Source organism: Bos indicus, chromosome 7 (genome assembly GCF_029378745.1).
Source record: "Bos indicus isolate NIAB-ARS_2022 breed Sahiwal x Tharparkar chromosome 7, NIAB-ARS_B.indTharparkar_mat_pri_1.0, whole genome shotgun sequence".
NCBI classification, from domain to species: Eukaryota; Metazoa; Chordata; class Mammalia; order Artiodactyla; family Bovidae; genus Bos; species Bos indicus.
In genome coordinates, this window is record NC_091766.1 from 9,860,565 (window position 1) to 9,879,945 (window position 19,381).

Below are 19,381 nucleotides of genomic sequence, written 5' to 3' on the forward strand. Positions count from 1 at the left end.
CCGTCTATGGGGTCACACAGAGCTGGACACTACTGAAGCGACTTAGCAGCAGCAGCAGCATTTCAATATGAGATGAAATTACAAATTTGGTACTGCTCTGTATCCTCATTGTAGATGTCCTGTTATATTCTTTCATTTCCTCATTTTGGCAATTTCAACATAAATTAGAGACCAATGCTGGTATCGTTAAATTCTTACTCTATGTTTTTATTAGTTAGTGGCAGATTTTCATTCAATTTTTTACCTACAGTTGTTCAGGAAGCAATGTATTTTACCTTATTTTGCTTCATAAGGTTAAGTATATTTATTATTCCATAAGTTTTTATTTATGGAATAAGTATTTTTTATTCCTTAAGTTTTTAGTTTCCTTTAAAAATACCCTTCTAAAATATGCACTTATACATATTCACATACTTTTATACAAAGGTATAAATATAATCCTAAATACATCATTAAATTTTCTTTATGTTTTACTGATGAGTGGCCAGTATGTTTAATGTTTTTCTACAGTTTATCCACTTTTGTCTATTTCTTAGCAACAACTCAGGGACTTGCTTCTAAACAACTAGTAATAATGCTGTATTAATAGTAGTATCATTAATAGCATTAATGCTAGTAATAATAGCATTATTTCAATGTCCGTATAATATTCCATGGCTGTGTGACTCATACATTTGATGGTCTGTATCATTGTTTAGCAATAAGGACTATCATATCACTGCTACAAAATTATTTTGAGATTGTTAATTTAACATTGCACTTCTTTTTTTTTTTTTGATATTTCAGTTTGGTTTTCTTTTTTTAATTTTATTTTATTTAACTTTGAAATATTGTATTGGTTTTGCCATATATCAAAATGAATCTGCCACATTGCACTTCTAAACCAAGGATAACTGTCCCTCAGGGGACATTGAGCAATATCAGTAGATATTTTTTGCTGTCACACTGATGAAGGGCAGGTGGTGGGCAAGGATGCTTCTAAACATCCTACAATGTACAGGACAGACCCCACCACAGAGAAGGACCTGGCAGAGAATATCCAGTAGTACAGAGACGGAGGACCCTGAGTTAAAGAATATTTGTGTTTCTATTATCAATAGCTGTTTTAGGTGGTTTCCACAATGTTCTCCATTTCATATCTCTGCCAGAGAAATTAGAGAGTTCCCCTTATGTCTGTAATACTTGTTTAAAAGTTTCAACCAATACAATATTATAAAGTAATTAGCCTCTAATTAAAATAAATACATTTAATTAAAAAAAAGTTTCAACCTCAATCAACATTAAGTTTTTTCTGAGGCTGAAGGTTGTAAATTATTTTTTTTTGAAATTTTTCAGTAAAATCTTTAGGAATATCTGCACAGGTACATTTACATTCATTACATTCAGTTTGATAACACTAGTAGTTTCAATACAAATGCTATTAGAGAACTCAAATTTCAGACATGGTCATATATATATGCAATTTGAAATTCTTTTATCTAGATACAGATCTTGATAGTGAATTTCTTGATGAAAGTGTGCAGCTAGCTTTTCCTGGAACTCATGAAGTTAATTATATTGCTGAAAAAAGTAAAGATACACTGAAATACATTGTAGAAAGCTAATTGCCAGAGTAGTCATGATACTAGTTGGAATCAGGAATCAAAATAATACTTGGTAAAAATGATTCTACATCCTTTTGGGTAAGGAGGTATTTACATCTTGGGGAAGTTTTATCTTCCAGTGAAGCTACGTACAGGGCTTCTTTCATGGCTCAGTGGTAAAGAATCCACCTACAATGCAGAAGACCCGAGGTCAATCCCTAGGTCAGGAAGATCCCCTGGAGGAGGGCATGGTAACCCACTCCAGTTTTCCTGCCCAGGAAATCCCATGGCCAAAGCAGCCTGGAGGGCGACAGTCCATGGGGTTGTAAAGAGTTGGGCACGACCTAGTGACTAAACAACAACAAAAGCTATATATAGTGTGAAAAACTTGCTTTAAAAATCTCGAAAAAATAGCAGCTATCATGAAATACAGATGAGCATTTTACGTCTGTAAAATCGTTTTTCCCTTTACTGGCAGGAGCAAATAAGATTAAACACATGAAGTGAAAGTGAAAGTCGATCAGTTATGTCCGACTCTTTGCAACCCCATGGAATTCTTTAGGCCAGAATACAGGAGTGGGAAGCCGTTCCCTTCAGGGGATCTTACCAACCCAGGGATCAAAACCAGGTCTGGTATTCTATTTCTAATGCATTTTCTCCTGGGGAGTAAGTCCACAGGGAAGGGCACTGTCTGCAGCAATTAACAGTATATTCAAGAAAAATCTATTTATTGGTTTACAGAAGCCTTAGTTGTCTGCTTTTTGTGATGATAAAATCATTTTGGAACAATTTTCATAATAGAAAATACTGAAATAAAATTACTAATCTTAACAGATAAGCAAAATAGATTCTTTAATTAATTCATTTGGAGTTTAACAGCTGCCCAGAGGATATTATTTCCCTGCCCAAAATCTCATTTTGTATTACTATTGAGAAGTTGGGCTTGCATACTGCTAACTTAACTTATATCAGCATAGAGCTGGAAAACCATGTTTGCCCCAGAATGCTGAGGTGATAAATAGCCCATATTAATGTCGGGTTAAGATTAAAGATGCAAAACACTCATATACGCACACATATACATATGTTTGTCCATGTAATTTGTTCTTGTCAAAGAGACACTTGGGAATATCTTAAATTTGAACATCATTTGATTTTAACAGGTAACAAGAGGGAGCTTCTGTTTTCAGAACCTGCTCCTCTGACTTAGTCCTAAAGCTGAGACCAGGTAACTGGGAAAGGAAGGCAAGCTAGCATTGTTGTTCTGTCACTAAGTCGTGCCCAAGTCTTTGCAACCCAATGAACTGCTGCATGCCATGCTTCTCTGTCCATAACTATCTCCCTGAGTTTCCTCAAACTCATGTCCATTGAATCAGTGATGCCATCCAACCATCTCATCCTCTGTGACCCCCTTCTCTTGCCCTCAATTTTCCCCAGCATTAGTCTTTTCCAGTGAGCCAGCTCTTCTCATCAGGTGGCTGAAGTATTGGAGCTTCGGCTTCAGCATCACCCCTTCCAATGAATATTCAGGGTTGATTTCCTTTAGGATTGACTGGTCCAAGGGACTCTCAAGAGTCTTCTCCAGCACCACAGTTGGAAAGTGTTAATTCTTTGGCACTCAGCGTTCTTTATGGTCCAACTCTCACATCCATTCCTGACTATTGGAAAAACCATCGCTTTGACTATACAGACCTTTGTTGGCAAAGTGATGTCTCTGCTTTTTAAAACTCTGTCACTGCTGAGTTTTCCAAAGTTTTAAAAAGCCGTGTCTAGGTTTGACATAGCTATTCTTCCAAAGAGCAAGCATCTTTTAATTTTGTGACTGCAGTCACCATCTGCATTGATTCTGGAGCCCAAGAAAATGAAATCTGACACTGTTTCCACATTTCCCCCATCTATTTGCCAAGAAGTGATAGGCTGTCTTACACCTTCATCAAGAGACTCTTTATAGTTTCTCTTCACTTTCTGCCATTAAAGTGGTATAACCTGCGTATATGAGGTTGCTAATATTTCTCCTGGCAATCTTGATTCCAGTTTGTTATTCACCAGCATTTTGCATGATGTACTCTGCATGTAAGTTAAATAAGCAGGGTGATAATATACAGCCTTGATGTACTCCTTTCCCAATTTGGAACCAGTCTGTTTTTCCATGTCCAGTTCTAACTTGCTTCTTTTCAGCATACAGGTTTCTCGGGAGGAAGGTAAGGTGGCCTGGTATTCCCATCTCTTTAAGAATTTTCCACAGCTGCTTGTGATCCACAGTCAAAGGCTTTAGCATAGTCAGTGAAGCAGAAGTAGATTTTTTTTTTAAATTCCCTTGCTTTTTCTATGATGCAATGTATGTTGGAGATTCGATCTCTGGTTCCTCTGCCTTTTCTAAATCCAGCTTGTACATCTGGAAGTTCTGGGTTCACATACTGCTGAAGCCTAGCTTGAAGGGTTTTGAGCAAAATCTTGCTGGCATGTGAGATGAGTGCAACTGTATGGTAATTTGAACATTCTTTGGCCTTGCTTTTCTTTGGGATTGAAATGAAAACTGACCTTTTCCAGTCCTGTGGCCACTGCTGAGTTTTCCAAATTTGCTGGCATAACGAGTATAGCAGTTTAACAGCAGCATCTTTTTTTTTTTTTTTTTTCTAATTTTATTTTATTTTTAAACTTTACATAATTGTATTAGTTTTGCCAAATATCAAAATGAATCCGCCACAGGTATACATGTGTTCCCCATCCCGAACCCTCCTCCCTCCTCCCTCCCTATACCATCCCTCTGGGCCGTCCCAGTGCAACAGCCCCAAGCATCCAGCATCATGCATCGAACCTGGACTGACAACTCGTTTCCTACATGATATTTTACATGTTTCATTGCCATTCTCCCAAATCTTCCCACCCTCTCCTTCTCCCACCGAGTCCATAAGACTGTTCTATACATCAGTGTCTCTTTTGCTGTCTTGTACACTGGGTTATTGTTACCGTCTTTCTAAATTCCATATATATGCGTTAGTATACTGTATTTATGTTTTTCCTTCTGGCTTACTTCACTCTGTATAATAGGCTCCAGTTTCATCCACCTCATTAGAACTGATTCAAATGTATTCTTTTTAATGGCTGAGTAATACTCCATTGTGTATATGTACCACAGCTTTCTTATCCATTCATCTAATGATGGACATCTAGGTTGCTTCCATGTCTTGGCTATTATAAAGAGTGCTGCGATGAACATTGGGGTACACGTGTCTCTTTCCATTCTAGTTTCCTCAGTGTGTATGCCCAGCAGTGGGGTTGCTGGATCATAAGGCAGTTCTATTTCCAGTTTTTTAAGGAATCTCCACACTGTTCTCCATAGTGGCTGTACTAGTTTGCATTCCCACCAACAGTGTAAGAGGGTTCCCTTTTCTCCACACCCTCTCCAGCATTTATTATTTGTAGACTTTTGGATCGCAGCCATTCTGACTGGTGTGAAATGGTATCTCATAGTGGTTTTGATTTGCATTTCTCTGATAATGAGTGATGTTGAGCATCTTTTCATGTGTTTGTTAGCCATCTGCATGTCTTCTTTGGAGAAATGTCTATTTAGTTCTTTGGCCCATTTTTTGATTGGGTCGTTTATTTTTCTGGAGTTGAGCTGTAGGAGTTACTTGTATATTTTTGAGATTAGTTGTTTGTCGGTTGCTTCATTTGCTATTATTTTCTCCTATTCTGAAGGCTGTCTTTTCACCTTGCTAATAGTTTCCTTTGATGTGCAGAAGCTTTTAAGGTTAATTAGGTCCCATTTGTTTATTTTTGATTTTATTTCCAATATTCTTGGAGGTGGGTCATAGAGGATCCTGCTGTGATGTATGTCGGAGAGTGTTTTGCCTATGTTCTCCTCTAGGAGTTTTATAGTTTCTGGTCTTACGTTTAGATCTTTAATCCATTTTGAGTTTATTTTTGTGTATGGTGTTAGAAAGTAGTCCAGTTTCATTCTTTTACAAGTGGTTGACCAGATTTCTCAGCACCACTTGTTAAAGTGATTGTCTTTAATCCATTGTATATTCTTGCCTCCTTTGTCAAAGATAAGGTGTCCATATGTGCGTGGATTTTTCTCTGGGCTTTCTATTTTATTCCATTGATCAATATTTCTGTCTTTGTGCCAGTACCATACTGTCTTGATGACTGTCGCTTTGTAATAGAGCCTGAAGTCAGGCAGGTTGATTCCTCCAGTTCCATTCTTCTTTCTCAAGATCGCTTTGGCTATTCGAGGTTTTTTGTATTTCCATACAAATTGTGAAATTATTTGTTCTAGCTCTGTGAAGAATACTGTTGGTAGCTTGATATGGATTGCGTTGAATCTATAAATTGCTTTGGGTAGTATACTCATTTTCACTATATTGATTCTTCCAATCCATGAACATGGTATATTTCTCCATCTATTAATGTCCTCTTTGATTTCTTTCACCAGTGTTTTATAGTTTTCTATATATAGGTCTTTAGTTTCTTTAGGTAGATATATTCCTAAGTATTTTATTCTTTCCGTTGCAATGGTGAATGGAATTGTTTCCTTAATTTCTCTTTCTGTTTTCTCATTATTAGTGTATAGGAATGCAAGGGATTTCTGTGTGTTGATTTTATATCCTGAAACTTTACTATAGTCATTGATTAGTTCTAGTAATTTTCTGGTGGAATCTTTAGGATTTTCTATGTAGAGAATCATGTCATCTGCAAATAGTGAGAGTTTTACTTCTTCTTTTCCAATTTGGATTCCTTTTATTTCTTTTTGTGCTCTGATTGCTGTGACCAAAACTTCCAAAACTATGTTGAATAGTAATGGTGAAAGTGGGCACCCTTGTCTTGTTCCTGACTTTAGAGGAAATGCTTTCAATTTTTCACCATTGAGGATAATGTTTGCTGTGGGTTTGTCATATATAGCTTTTATTATGTTGAGGTATGTTCCTTCTATTCCTGCTTTCTGGAGAGTTTTTATCATAAATGGATGTTGAATTTTGTCAAAGGCTTTCTCTGCATCTATTGGGATAATCATATGGTTTTTATTTTTCAATTTGTTAATGTGGTGTATTACATTGATTGATTTGCGGATATTGAAGAATCCTTGCATCCCTGGGATAAAGCCCACTTGATCATGGTATATGATCTTTTTTATGTGTTGTTGGATTCTGATTGCTAGAATTTTGTTAAGGATTTTTGCATCTATGTTCATCAGTGATATTGGCCTGTAGTTTTCTTTTTTTGTGGCATCTTTGTTAGGTTTTGGTATTAGGGTGATGGTGGCCTCATAGAATGAGTTTGGAAGTTTATCTTCCTCTACAATTTTCTGGAAGAGTTTGAGCAGGATAGGTGTTACCTCTTCTCTAAATTTTTGGTAGAATTCAGCTGTGAAGCCGTCTGGACCGGGGCTTTTGTTTGCTGGAAGATTTTTGATTACAGTTTCAATTTCCATGCTTGTGATGGGTCTGTTAAGATTTTCTATTTCTTCCTGGCCGAGTTTTGGAAAGTTGTACTTTTCTAAGAATTTGTCCATTTCTTCCACGTTGTCCATTTTATTGGCATATAATTGTTGATAGTAGTCTCTTATGATCCTTTGTATTTCTGTGTTGTCTGTTGTGATCTCTCCATTTTCGTTTCTAATTTTGTTGATTTGATTTTTCTCCCTTTGTTTCTTGATGAGTCTGGCTAATGGTTTGTCAATTTTATTTATCCTTTCAAAGAACCAGCTTTTGGCTTTGTTGATTTTTGCTATGGTCTCTTTTGTTTCTTTTGCATTTATTTCTGCTCTAATTTTTAAGATTTCTTTCCTTCTACTAACCCGGGGGTTCTTCATTTCTTCCTTTTCTAGTTGCTTTAGGTGTAGAGTTAGGTTATTTATTTGACTTTTTTCTTGTTTCTTGAGGTGTGCCTGTATTGCTATGAACTTTCCCCTTAGGACTGCTTTTACCGTGTCCCACAGGTTTTGGGTTGTTGTGTTTTCATTTTCATTCGTTTCTATGCAAATTTTGATTTCTTTCTTGATTTCTTCTGTGATTTGTTGGTTATTCAGCAGTGTGTTGTTCAGCCTCCATATGTTGGAATTTTTAATAGTAAAGGATATTCTCTAGACAGCAAACACAAAACAGTGTATAAACTCGAACCCAAAACAATAAATTAAATGGCAATGGGATCATACTTATCAGTAATTACCTTAAATGTAAATGGGTTGAATGCCCCAACCAAAAGACAAAGACTGGCTGAATGGATACAAAAACAAGACCCCTACATATTCTGTCTACAAGAGACCCACCTCAAAACAGGGGACACATACAGACTGAAAGTGAAGGGCTGGAAAAAGATTTTCCATGCAAAAAGGGACCAAAAGAAAGCAGGAGTAGCAATACTCATATCAGATAAAATAGACTTTAAAACAAAGGCTGTGAAAAGAGACAAAGAAGGTCACTACATAATGATCAAAGGATCAATCCAAGAAGAAGATATAACAATTATAAATATATATGCACCCAACACGGGAGCACCACAGTACGTAAGACAAATGCTAACAAGTATGAAAGGAGAAATTAACAATAACACAGTAATAGTGGGAGACTTTAATACCGCACTTACACCTATGGATAGATCAACGAAAGAGAAAATTAACAAGGAAACACAAACTTTAAATGATACAATAGACCAGTTAGACCTAATTGATATCTATAGAACATTTCATCCCAAAACAATGAATTTCACCTTTTTCTCAAGCGCACATGGAACCTTCTCCAGGATAGATCACATCCTGGGCCATAAAGCTAGCCTTGGTAAATTCAAAAAAATAGAAATCATTCCAAGCATTTTTTCTGACCACAATGCAGTAAGATTAGATCTCAATTACAGGAGAATAACAGCAGCATCTTTTAAAGCTCAGCTGGGATTCCATTACCTCCACTAGTTTTGTTTGTAGTAATGCTTCCTAAGATCCACTTGACTTCACACTCCAGGATGTCTGGCTCTAGGTGAGCACACCATTGTGGTTAACTGGGTCATTAATATCTTTTTTGCATAGTTCTTCTGTGTATTCTTGCCACCTCTTCTTAATATCTTCTGCTTCTGTTAGGTCCATACCGTTTCTGTCCTTTATTGTGCCCATCTTTGAATGAAATGTTCCCTTGGTAATTCCAATTTTTCTTAAAAGAGATCTCTAGTCTTCCCATTCTATTGTTTTCTGCTGTTTCCTTTCATAGTTACTTAAGAAGGCTTTCTTATCTCTCCTTGCTATTTTCTGGAACTCTGCATTCAGTTGGGTGTATTTTTCTGTTGGCATGACAGATCTACAAATCAATAATATCCTTGGGGCACTACTACTCAGTGTTTTTTGTTTTAAAGAGAAAGTAAATGGAAAGATGTCACTTTGGTTAGTCACAGCAAAGGATAACTAGAATGACCTTACATTTTTTTTTTTCTATTAGTCATTCATCTGTTTGTTAAATGTTTAATGATACCATGAGAGGATCTTCATTAGCTACTTTTAGGTCAAAAGTCTACCCAGGAAACTACCAATTTTATAGTAAAAATTGCCTCATTTTTCCAGGTGACAGAATTCATTCCCAGAACTGAATGGGCAAAAACTGAAAAGGAATGGATCCTGGATGAATAAACTGGAAAGTTCACAATTTTTCATTATTTTGTTTGGAAAAGCTGAACTTACTTAAATGTAAATTTAAAAAGTCAAAATATAAACAGGTGATACATGGATAACAGGATGCTTTGGATTTTCATGGCCCCTTTGAGGACGTGTTGCACTGTGACAGTTCATCCCTAACCACAGCCTCATGAGAACAGTCACCCTTCTTACTTTTATGGCCTGTATTGCTCCAGATCCTCTCAGGTCCCTCAGGCTGTCGATGGCTTGCTGCGGTGATACTGTGTCAGACAGGTATAGGAGGAGACAAACAGCTATGTATTAAGGTTTTCCGGTTATTTTTAAGGCAAATTTCAAGCTCCTCCATAATTTCACAGCAGCTGGTGATATCAGGAGTCCCTCCATCTGGAATTGGATGGTGATGAATGATAATTCCATACTGATGGTAGAGATCCAAAAGGTTTGGAACTCTATGGTGCAGAAAACAAATATGTCTTGTATACCATAGCTCCTTAGTTCTTCTGTATCTTTTTGGATATTTCTTCTAACATCTTTAAATTTGCAATCTGGAAGAGCACATAAACCAAGAAACTGAGAACAATTCACTCGTGACAGGGGTAGCCATGATATCTGAATTGGAGTCTGTTCATCTTCAATAGGCTCTTCATCTGATGAGTCAAACTCACTTGTTTGCTTTGAACTAGGCGGCTTCACTGCGGGCCACCCCACGTCCAGATCGACCACCACCTCCCTTAGGCAGCACCGGTATCTCAGCCTCCGCCCCGAGATGAGCCACAAGGTTGTGAATTAGATATCTTCCTGTTTATTAAACTAGTACTCACTTTGAGCAAAGATTTGTATATTCAGTCAGGAAGTTATTTCTTATTATTACCATACATCTACATAACTTTATGCCTTCTTCTCAACAGTTAACCGCATGTCCAAAGATTTTTTATGAAATATTGTTCTGCAGTTGATTTTGGGGTGGGTATTTTTGACCATAAAATGTTTTAAATTTTTATATAGTTAAATTTGTTTTTCTTTTTACTTCTGATTTTCTCCCTTGATAAGAATAGTTTTCTCACCTGTAGATTTTATGTATGGTTTTATATGATCATCTGAAATGGACTGTTTGATTTTACACTGGGGACTTTTGTCTTTTTTAAAAAGATGCATTAAATAGGAAACCACTTCATTTCCTTCCACATAGATGACCATTTATTCCAAATTTTATTCAACAATCCAGCCTTTTCCAATCAAATTGAAGTACAAAAAAATAAAAAAAAGTTGGAGTACAATCTTCCCATACACTAGTGTTCATATCTAAGGGGATCTAATTCCTAATCATTCAACAAATATTAACAATACACATGCTATTTGCTAGAAATTCCCAGGTAGATTATATATTAGATTCTCCTGAGTCAAGGTCTTTTCTAAATTAGTTATTAATTCATTATTAATTATTGTTTTGATTGTTCTGTTACTGCTAAAAACTGAATGGAACATCAAAAATTGATTAAAACATAATGGTTTTGATGTTCCATTTAGTTTTGTTTAATGCATTTATCTGAAATTACTCTTTTAACTGGTTTAACATTTTTGCCGTTCTATTTCATAATTTATAATTTTCTTAATTGTGTTTTTAAAATAAATGCACATGTCTTCATGTACATATGGGAAAATAAGAAGTAAACAAGGGAGCTGAAATCACTGATGCTTGGAATCTTGCATTATAGTGACAACATCACAGTATACTGAAATAAAGGGGTCCTTAGGCTTAAATCTGGAGAAGGTAATGGCACCCCACTCCAGTACTCTCGCCTAGAAAATCCCATGGACAGAGGAGCCTGGTAGGCTGTAGTCCATGGGGTCGTGAAGAGTCGGACACGACTGAGCGACTTGACTTTCACTTTTCACTTTCATGCATTGGAGAAGGAAATGGCAACCCACTCCAGTGTTCTTGCCTGGAGAATCCCAGGGACAGGGGAGCCTGGTGGGCTGCCTTCTATGGGGTCACACAGAGTTGGACACGATTGAAGCAACTTAGCAGCAGCAGCAGCATGCTTAAATCATGTGAAGAAATTTATCCAGAATAAGAGAATGAATTTTCATGACCTCATGTACTCACAGCGTATGGTCTGGAAAAGTCCTTGCATGCTGTCCAAAGATCAGAACTAGAATTAGGATGTTCCCAGTGGATTTGTGAAAAAAATTAAAAACATTTAGCCCAAGAATAACAAATAAAATATATCTCATTAAAAAAAAAAAAAAAAAAACAGAGATAAGGGCACTTTCCTGGCTCTCCAGTGGTTAGGACTTTGCCTTCCAGTGCATGGGCTGTGGGTTCGATCCCTGGTTGGGAAGGTAAGATCCCACATGTCTCACAGCTAAAGACCTAGAACATAAAACAGACGTAATATTGGAACACTTTCAAAAAGGCTAAAAATGGTCCACATCAAAAAAAAAAAAAAAGAGAGAGAGAGAGACAGGGCAAATTGGTATGGTTTTTCACACCCTACAGATATCATTGCTTCTGTGTATTTTTCTTTCTGATCTTTCCTGGGTATCAAGGGATATAGCTGAAGTTGAAATGTTGCCAAATCAAGAACACCACATTGTCTCAGGGGCTGTTTGAGCTTGTTAGATTGTTCCCCTTTATTTTATCTCTCTCTCTCCCATGCTTTTTATATTTATTTAAATATAGGGCAGAAAGTCATTGTAGCTAAAAGGAATCTCAACTGTATTATTCACTCAGTAGCTTGTGAAATGGAATTTCTGGGTACTATTTAAACATCCTTTAGGAGAAAGATAATCTGATCTCACAAGCTTGAGGTGCCATCACCCATGGCTTAAGGAAGGTGGTTCTGGGCGAGAAATTCATACAGTAACACAGCCCAGGAGGCTATGGTGTGTGTGTATACTTGTGCCTTGTGGAGTGAGAGCAGTTGTTAAAGCAAAGGCAACTGCACTCACATATTAAGGTGACGTAATAAGGTGACAGAGGCCAAAACTCCATCAAAGATGGTACTAAGAAGATGATCTGATATAATTTACAGGATTTCTTTGCAGCTAAATGCATAAAGTTCTGGAATCAACATGGAAGGACAGATTCTCTATGGACTGAAGGTTCAGCTATAGCAGGGAAGCCACCTTGCTCCTCAGCATCCTTGACACCATCTCTAACCACTCCCCTTCCTGCTTATTCCTTCACTCCACCGGCTTCCTTGCATTTGAACATGTGACCAGCTTCTTCCTTAGTTACTTTGCAGTGGCCGTTCCTTCTGCCAGACACACACTTCTCCTGGTATCACGATATTACCTTCTCTCTTTGCCTTGATGTATCTTCGTAGAACCCTTTGTTTGTAAGCCTTGCCTGAATACTTGGTACAAAATAATGTTCATACTACACTCTCCTTTTTACGTGTTTTTGTTTTCTTCATAACACCTGTCACCTTCTAACATATTCTATATTTATTTGAATATCATCTTTTACCACCCTTGGAGTGTGAGAGATTTGTTTCTAAGTGTCTCTATTTATCCCCGATATGTACTTGAAACATGTTGACTAGCATAATGTTTCTCAAATGCATAAAAGACTTTCTCATTAAAACTGTAAATGCATGAACTCCTTGGAAATGTTCTGAGAATAAGACAAAAGTATCTAATTAGAGGTGAAACGGAATATACCTTCAAGGAGAATTTATCTATATACAACTCATTAACATCAATTTCTTGTCAGCAAAATAGAAATTACAGAAGTTCAGCTATGTGTCTTACACCTGTTTGAAAAGTATTCACGCTATTTTCTTTTTTCCCAGTAGTCATTTCCATCACATGGAATCAAGGAACAAGACACAAACTTCAGAATTTCTCCTTCTGGGACTTTCAGAGGAGCCAGCATTGCAGCCCCTTATATTTGGGCTTTTCCTCTTCATGTACCTGATAACTGTGATTGGAAACCTGCTCATCATCCTGGCCATCAGCTCAGACCCCCACCTTCACACCCCCATGTACTTCTTCCTCTCTAACCTGTCTTTTGTAGACATCTGTTTTACATCCACCACCATCCCAAAGATGCTGTGGAACATCCAGACACAGAGCAAAGGCATCACCTATGAAGGCTGCATTGTCCAGGTGTATTTTTACTTACTCTTTGCAGCATTAGATGACTTTCCCCTGACCATGATGGCCTATGACCAGTATGTGGCTATCTGTCACCCCCTGCACTACACAGTCATCATGAACCCCCGGCTCTGTGGACTGCTGGTGCTGGTGTCCTGGATCGTGAGTGCCCTCTTTCCCCTGTTACACAGCTTAACGGTGTTGCAACTGTCCTTCTGCTCAGACTTGGAAATCCACCACTTTTTCTGTGAAATCACATGGCTGATCAGACTGGCCTGTTCTGACCCCTTTCTCAATAACATGGTGGTGTATTTTGGATCTGTAATTCTCCGGGGTGTTCCCCTGGCTAGTATCCTTTACTCTTACACTAAAATAGTGTTCTCTATCTGTGGAATCTCATCAGCTCAGAAGCAGTATAAAGCATTCTCCACCTGTGCATCTCACCTCTCAGTTGTCTCCTTATTTTATTGTTCAGCCTTAGGAGTGTATCTTAGCTTCACTGCTACCCACAGCTCACACATGAGTGCTATAGTATTGGTGATGTACACTGTGGTCACACCCATGCTGAATCCCTTCATCTATAGTCTGAGAAATAAAGACATAAAAAGGGCTCTGAAAAGATTCTTTGGGATGGAAATGTTTGTAAAAGGGCCATTTGCCCTTGGGCTGAAAAACTGCCCATGATAGCAGGGTCAAAGCCTCATAGGGGGATATGTGATTCCTTGATTAGACTATGATAATAGCAATTGCTTCTTCAGTTTATAGACTGGTATTTCCATTTTTTTGATTTCAACTTCTCTATATGATTTTAAAAGCATCCTTTCTTAACTTTTCTGTTCCCTATCATCTAAGATTTTTCTCTTGTTATTTTTCTACTCTTTCAATTTGATTCAAAACCATGTGTGAAACATATGTAAATTCCCATTTATCTCATGATGCTTCATACATTTCTTAAGAATAAATTCTTCTGAAATGATATACTTTATACTGAATAATTTTTCTTTCTTTTTGCTGAAAGAATAATCATGAACTGTGCTACTTCTGTAGGAAAAAAACTAACTTGGAAACCAAACCAATTACATAGTTTCAAGGAGAGTAAATGTGGAACTACAGTTTATCATGCCTTAGTTTTTCATACCTTGGAGCATCACTACCATAATTGCTTTTTTTGAAAATGTAGATGTTAACAGGTAGTGTATTTCATAAATGGTCATCTGGTTTTACTCATTCACAGGGTACAATTCTTTATTTAACCTAGCATCTACATTCTCTATAGGAGTTACTGGTAAAGCTGATCATCAAATGCATGTCTCTAATTGACATCTATGTGAAACAGAAATTTCAATAAAGACTTTGACATAATAAGACCTAGAGTAAGAGAGATCTTAAGTATGATGCAGCAAAAATTTATGTCAGATTGTATCTTTGCAAATTATTTTTTCATGATGTCCATTTACTTATTGAGGTATGTAATTTAGTATCTGTGTGTAAAGGGGTTTATTGTTGGGGCAAAAGAGTTTTTGGCATGATTATATCTTTCTGCTTGCAAATTTCCATTGTTGCCTACAAATAAATGGCTCCTTCCATTGCTCTAGTTGAAATATTTTCCCCATTCCATTTCTGTATAATCAATGCAAGAAGGAATGAATAATATAAATATCATATTTATATGACATGCACAATATATATAATATTATATATATATATCCAAATTATGGCTAATTAGACCTTAAATTCCCTTCTAGTCTTGTGATAAATGGGCTTCTCTGATAGCTCATTTGGTAAAGAATCCTCCTACAAAACAGGAGACCCTAGTATGATTCCTGGGTCAGGAAGATTCACTGTAGAAGTGGATAGGCTACCCACTCCAGTGTTCTTGGGCTTCCTTTATGGCTCAGCTGGTAAAGAATCCACCTGCAATGCAGGAGACCTGGGTTGGGAAGATCCCCTGGAGAAGGGAAAGGCTACCACTCCAGCATTCTGGTCTGGAGAATTCCATGGACTGTACAGTCCATGGCGTTACAAAGAGTCAGACTGAGTGACTTTCATGTTTTCACTTTCCTGTGATAAAGGTATATGTTTCTCACAAATAGGCATATCCTTTTAACCTTTTTTGCTTACCTACAAGGAAAACTAAATGGAATCCCTTTTAAAAAAATTGTATGACATAAACTTGAATAATAGAGAAGTCATGAATGCTATTCAGATATCGTAACAATTGCCTAGAAATAAAGCAACATATTATTATAATTGTCTCAGTTCTGTTCACTTGGATTAGTATATATCAATTAGCTGTTGCTACATAACAAGTCATCCTAAAAGCAAATTATTTAGTATAATGATTTTTTTTTTTTTTTATGTAATGAGTTTCTATGATGGGGAGTTGATCTGAGTTATGATTGTTTCCTCATGGATCTACTGACAGTCAGCTGTCAGACTCTATTTTGTGTTTTAAAGGCTGCTCCATGATGGTATGTTCAGCTACAGTGGTCTTCTGTCTTAAACTACCTTATGTCAATTTCTTCCTTTTATGTAAGTAGGTTAGTCTTTAGTTTATTGAGGATGGTGACTGCATGAGAGTTGGACCATAAAGAAGGCTGAGCATCAAAGAGTTCATGCTTTCCAACTGTGGTGTTGGAGAAAACTCTTGAGAGTCCCTTGGTCTGCAAGGAAATCAAACCCATCAATCCTACAGGAAATCAACCCTGAATATTCATTGGAAGAACTGATGCTGAAGCTAAAGTGCCAATATGTTGGCCACCCGATATGAACAACTGACTCATTGGAAAAGATCCTGAAGCTGGGAAAGGTTGAAGGTAAAAGGAGAAGGAGGTGGCAGAGGATGAGATGGTTGGATTGCATCATTGACTCAATGGACATGAATTTGAGTTAGCTCTGGGAAATGGTGAAGGCCAGGAAAGCCTGGCATGCTGCAGTCCATTGGGTTGCAAAGAGTCAGATATGACTTAGAGACTGAACAACAGTCTTTTACTTTATAAGAAAAAAAAAAAAAAAACTTTATTTCTCAAACGTTAATCACTATATTTAAATTTCACTGTTCCTAAATCCATATATGCCACTTTGCTTTCTTCCCAGTTATAGGAGCTACCTCTCACCAGTATTAATGTGATTAATATACTACCCTTGGAAAAGACCCTGATGCTGGGAAAGATTGAAAGCAGGAGGAGAAGGGTATGACAAAGGATGAGATGGTTGGATGGCATCATTGACTCAATGGACATGAGTTTGAGTAAGTTCCAGGAGTTGTGATGGACAGGGAGGCCTGGAGTGCTGCAGTCCATGGGGTTGCAAAGAGTTGGACATGACTGAGCAACTGAACTGAACTGAACTGAACAGAACATACTACCCTTAAAAATGCACAACCAGAAAATTTTAATTCTTAACTAATTCATTAGAGTGTAAATATAATAAACAACACATTTTAAAAAATATACAATTTTATAAATGTCAAAACCAGCAGTATACTACATGGTTCCATTTGTGTATAATTTTAAAAGGTCCACAATGCATTTTAATTTCTTTATAATGTTATTGTTAATAATGCAAATGCCCTGAGCCTCAGTTTTATCTTTCAGAAGAAAATGTGAGATGATAAATCCTAACTTTACTTGGAGGTTGTGATGAATGTATAAAATGTATGTAAATACTTCTCTGAGTCTCCAAATATTGTTAAAGTTTAGGAATATGTATATGTGTCTGTATCTGTATACACTTTCTCTGAAATAAACACACGTGCACACATATATTTAAATGTACTGCTTCATTTGTAATTCCATCCATTGTGCTGAAAGAAAACGTGAGAGAAAGTTGGAAGGATAGAAGTAAAAAAAAGAATTCTTGGCTATTCGAGGTTTTTTGTATTTCCATACAAATTGTGAAATTATTTGTTCTAGCTTTGTGAAGAATACCGTTGGTAGCTTCATAGGGATTGCATTGAATCTATAAATTGCTTTGGGTAGTATACTCATTTTCACTATATTGATTCTTCCAATCCATGAATATGGTATATTTCTCCATCTATTAGTCTCCTTTTTGATTTCTTTCACCAGTGTTTTACAGTTTTCTATATATAGGTCTTGAGTTTCTTTAGGTAGATATATTCCTAAGTATTTTATTCTTTTTATTGCAATGGTGAATGGAATTGTTTCCTTAATTTCTCTTTCTGTTTTCTCATTATTAGTGTATAGGAATGCAAGGGATTTCTGTGTGTTGATTTTATATCCTGCAACTTTATTATAATCATTGATTAGTTCTAGTAATTTTCTAGTAGAGTCTTTAGGGTTTTCTATGCAGAGGATCATGTCATCTGCAAATAGTGACAGTTTTACTTCTTTTCCAATTTGGATTCCTTTGATTTCTTTTTCTGCTCTGATTGCTGTGGCCAAAACTTCCAAAACTATGTTGAATAGTAATGGTGAGAGTGGGCACCCTTGTCGTGTTCCTGACTTTAGAGGAAATGCTTTCAATTTTTCACCATCTGGAGGAATCAACCTGCCTGACTTCAGGCTCTACTACAAAGCCACAGTCGTCAAGACAGCATGGTACTGGCACAAAGAAAGAAGTATAGATCAATGGAACAAAATAGAAAGCCCAGAGATAAATCCATGCACATATGGACACCTTATCTTTGACAAAGGAGGCAAGAATATACAATGGATTAAAGACAATCTCTTTAACAAGTGGTGCTGGGAAAACTGGTCAGCCACTTGTAAAGGAATGAAACTAGACCACTTTCTAACACCATACACAAAAATAAACTCAAAATGGATTAAAGATCTAAACGTAAGACCAGAAACTATAAAACTCCTAGAGGAGAACATAGGCAAAACACTCTCCGACATACATCACAGCAGGATCTTCTATGACCCACCTCCAAGAATATTGGAAATAAAAGCAAAAATAAACAAATGGGACCTAATTAACCTTAAAAGCTTCTGCACAACAAAGGAAACTATAAGCAAGGTGAAAAGACAGCCTTCAGAATAGGAGAAAATAATAGCAAATGAAGCAACTGACAGACAATTAATCTCAAAAATATACAAGCAACTCCTACAGCTCAACTCCAGAAAAATAAATGACCCAATCAAAAAATGGCCAAAGAACTAAATAGATATTTCTCCAAAGAAGACATACAGATGACTAACAAACACATGAAAAGATGCTCAACATCACTCATTATCAGAGAAAGGCAAATCAAAACCACTTTGAGGTACCATTTCATGCCAGTCAGAATGGCTGTGATCCAAAAGTCTACAAGTAATAAATGCTATAAAGGGTGTGGAGAAAAGGGAACCCTCTTACACTGTTGGTGGGAATACAAACTAGTACAGCCACTATGGAGAACAGTGTGGAGATTCCTTAAGAAACTGGAAATAGAACTGCCTTAAGATCCAGCAATGCCACTGCTGGGCATACACACTGAGGAAACCAGAAGGTAAAGAGACACGTGTACCCCAATGTTCATTGCAGCACTGTTTATAATAGCCAGGACATGGAAGCAACCTAGATGTCCATCATTAGATGAATGGATAAGAAAGCAGTGGTACATATACACAATGGAGTATTACTCAGCCATTAAAAAGAATACACTTGAATCGGTTCTAATGAGGTGGATGAAACTGGAGCCTATTATACAGAGTGAAGTAAGCCAGAAAGAAAAACACCAATACAGTATACTAACGCATATATATGGAATTTGAAAGATGGTAACAATAACCCAGTATAATAGACAGCAAAACAGACACTAATGTATAGAATAGTCTTTTGGACTCTGTGGGAGAGGGAGAGGGTGGGATGATTTGGGAGAATGGCATTGAAATATGTATTATATCATATATGAAATGAGTCTCCAGTCCAGGTTCAATGCACGATACTGGATGCTTGGGGCTGGTGCACTGGGACGACCCAGAGGGATGGTATAGGGAGGGAGGAGGAAGGAGGGTTTAGGATTAGGAACACATGTATGGCTGTGGCGGATTCATTTTGATGTATGGCAGAACCAATACAATATTGTAAATTTTAAAAATAAAATTAAATTAAAAAAAAGAATGCTTGA

At 36.9% G+C, this 19,381-nt stretch overlaps 1 protein-coding gene and 1 pseudogene across 1 annotated transcript in view; one reads left to right on the forward strand and one right to left on the reverse strand.

The window, feature by feature from the left end:
* Positions 1-19,381, forward strand: part of LOC139184054 (adhesion G protein-coupled receptor E2-like) — a 1,114,856-nt gene that overhangs the window by 370,415 nt on the left and 725,060 nt on the right. The gene's annotated exons all lie outside the window — the stretch shown is intronic.
* Positions 1,475-9,975, reverse strand: LOC139183855 (cyclin-dependent kinase inhibitor 3-like; annotated as a pseudogene).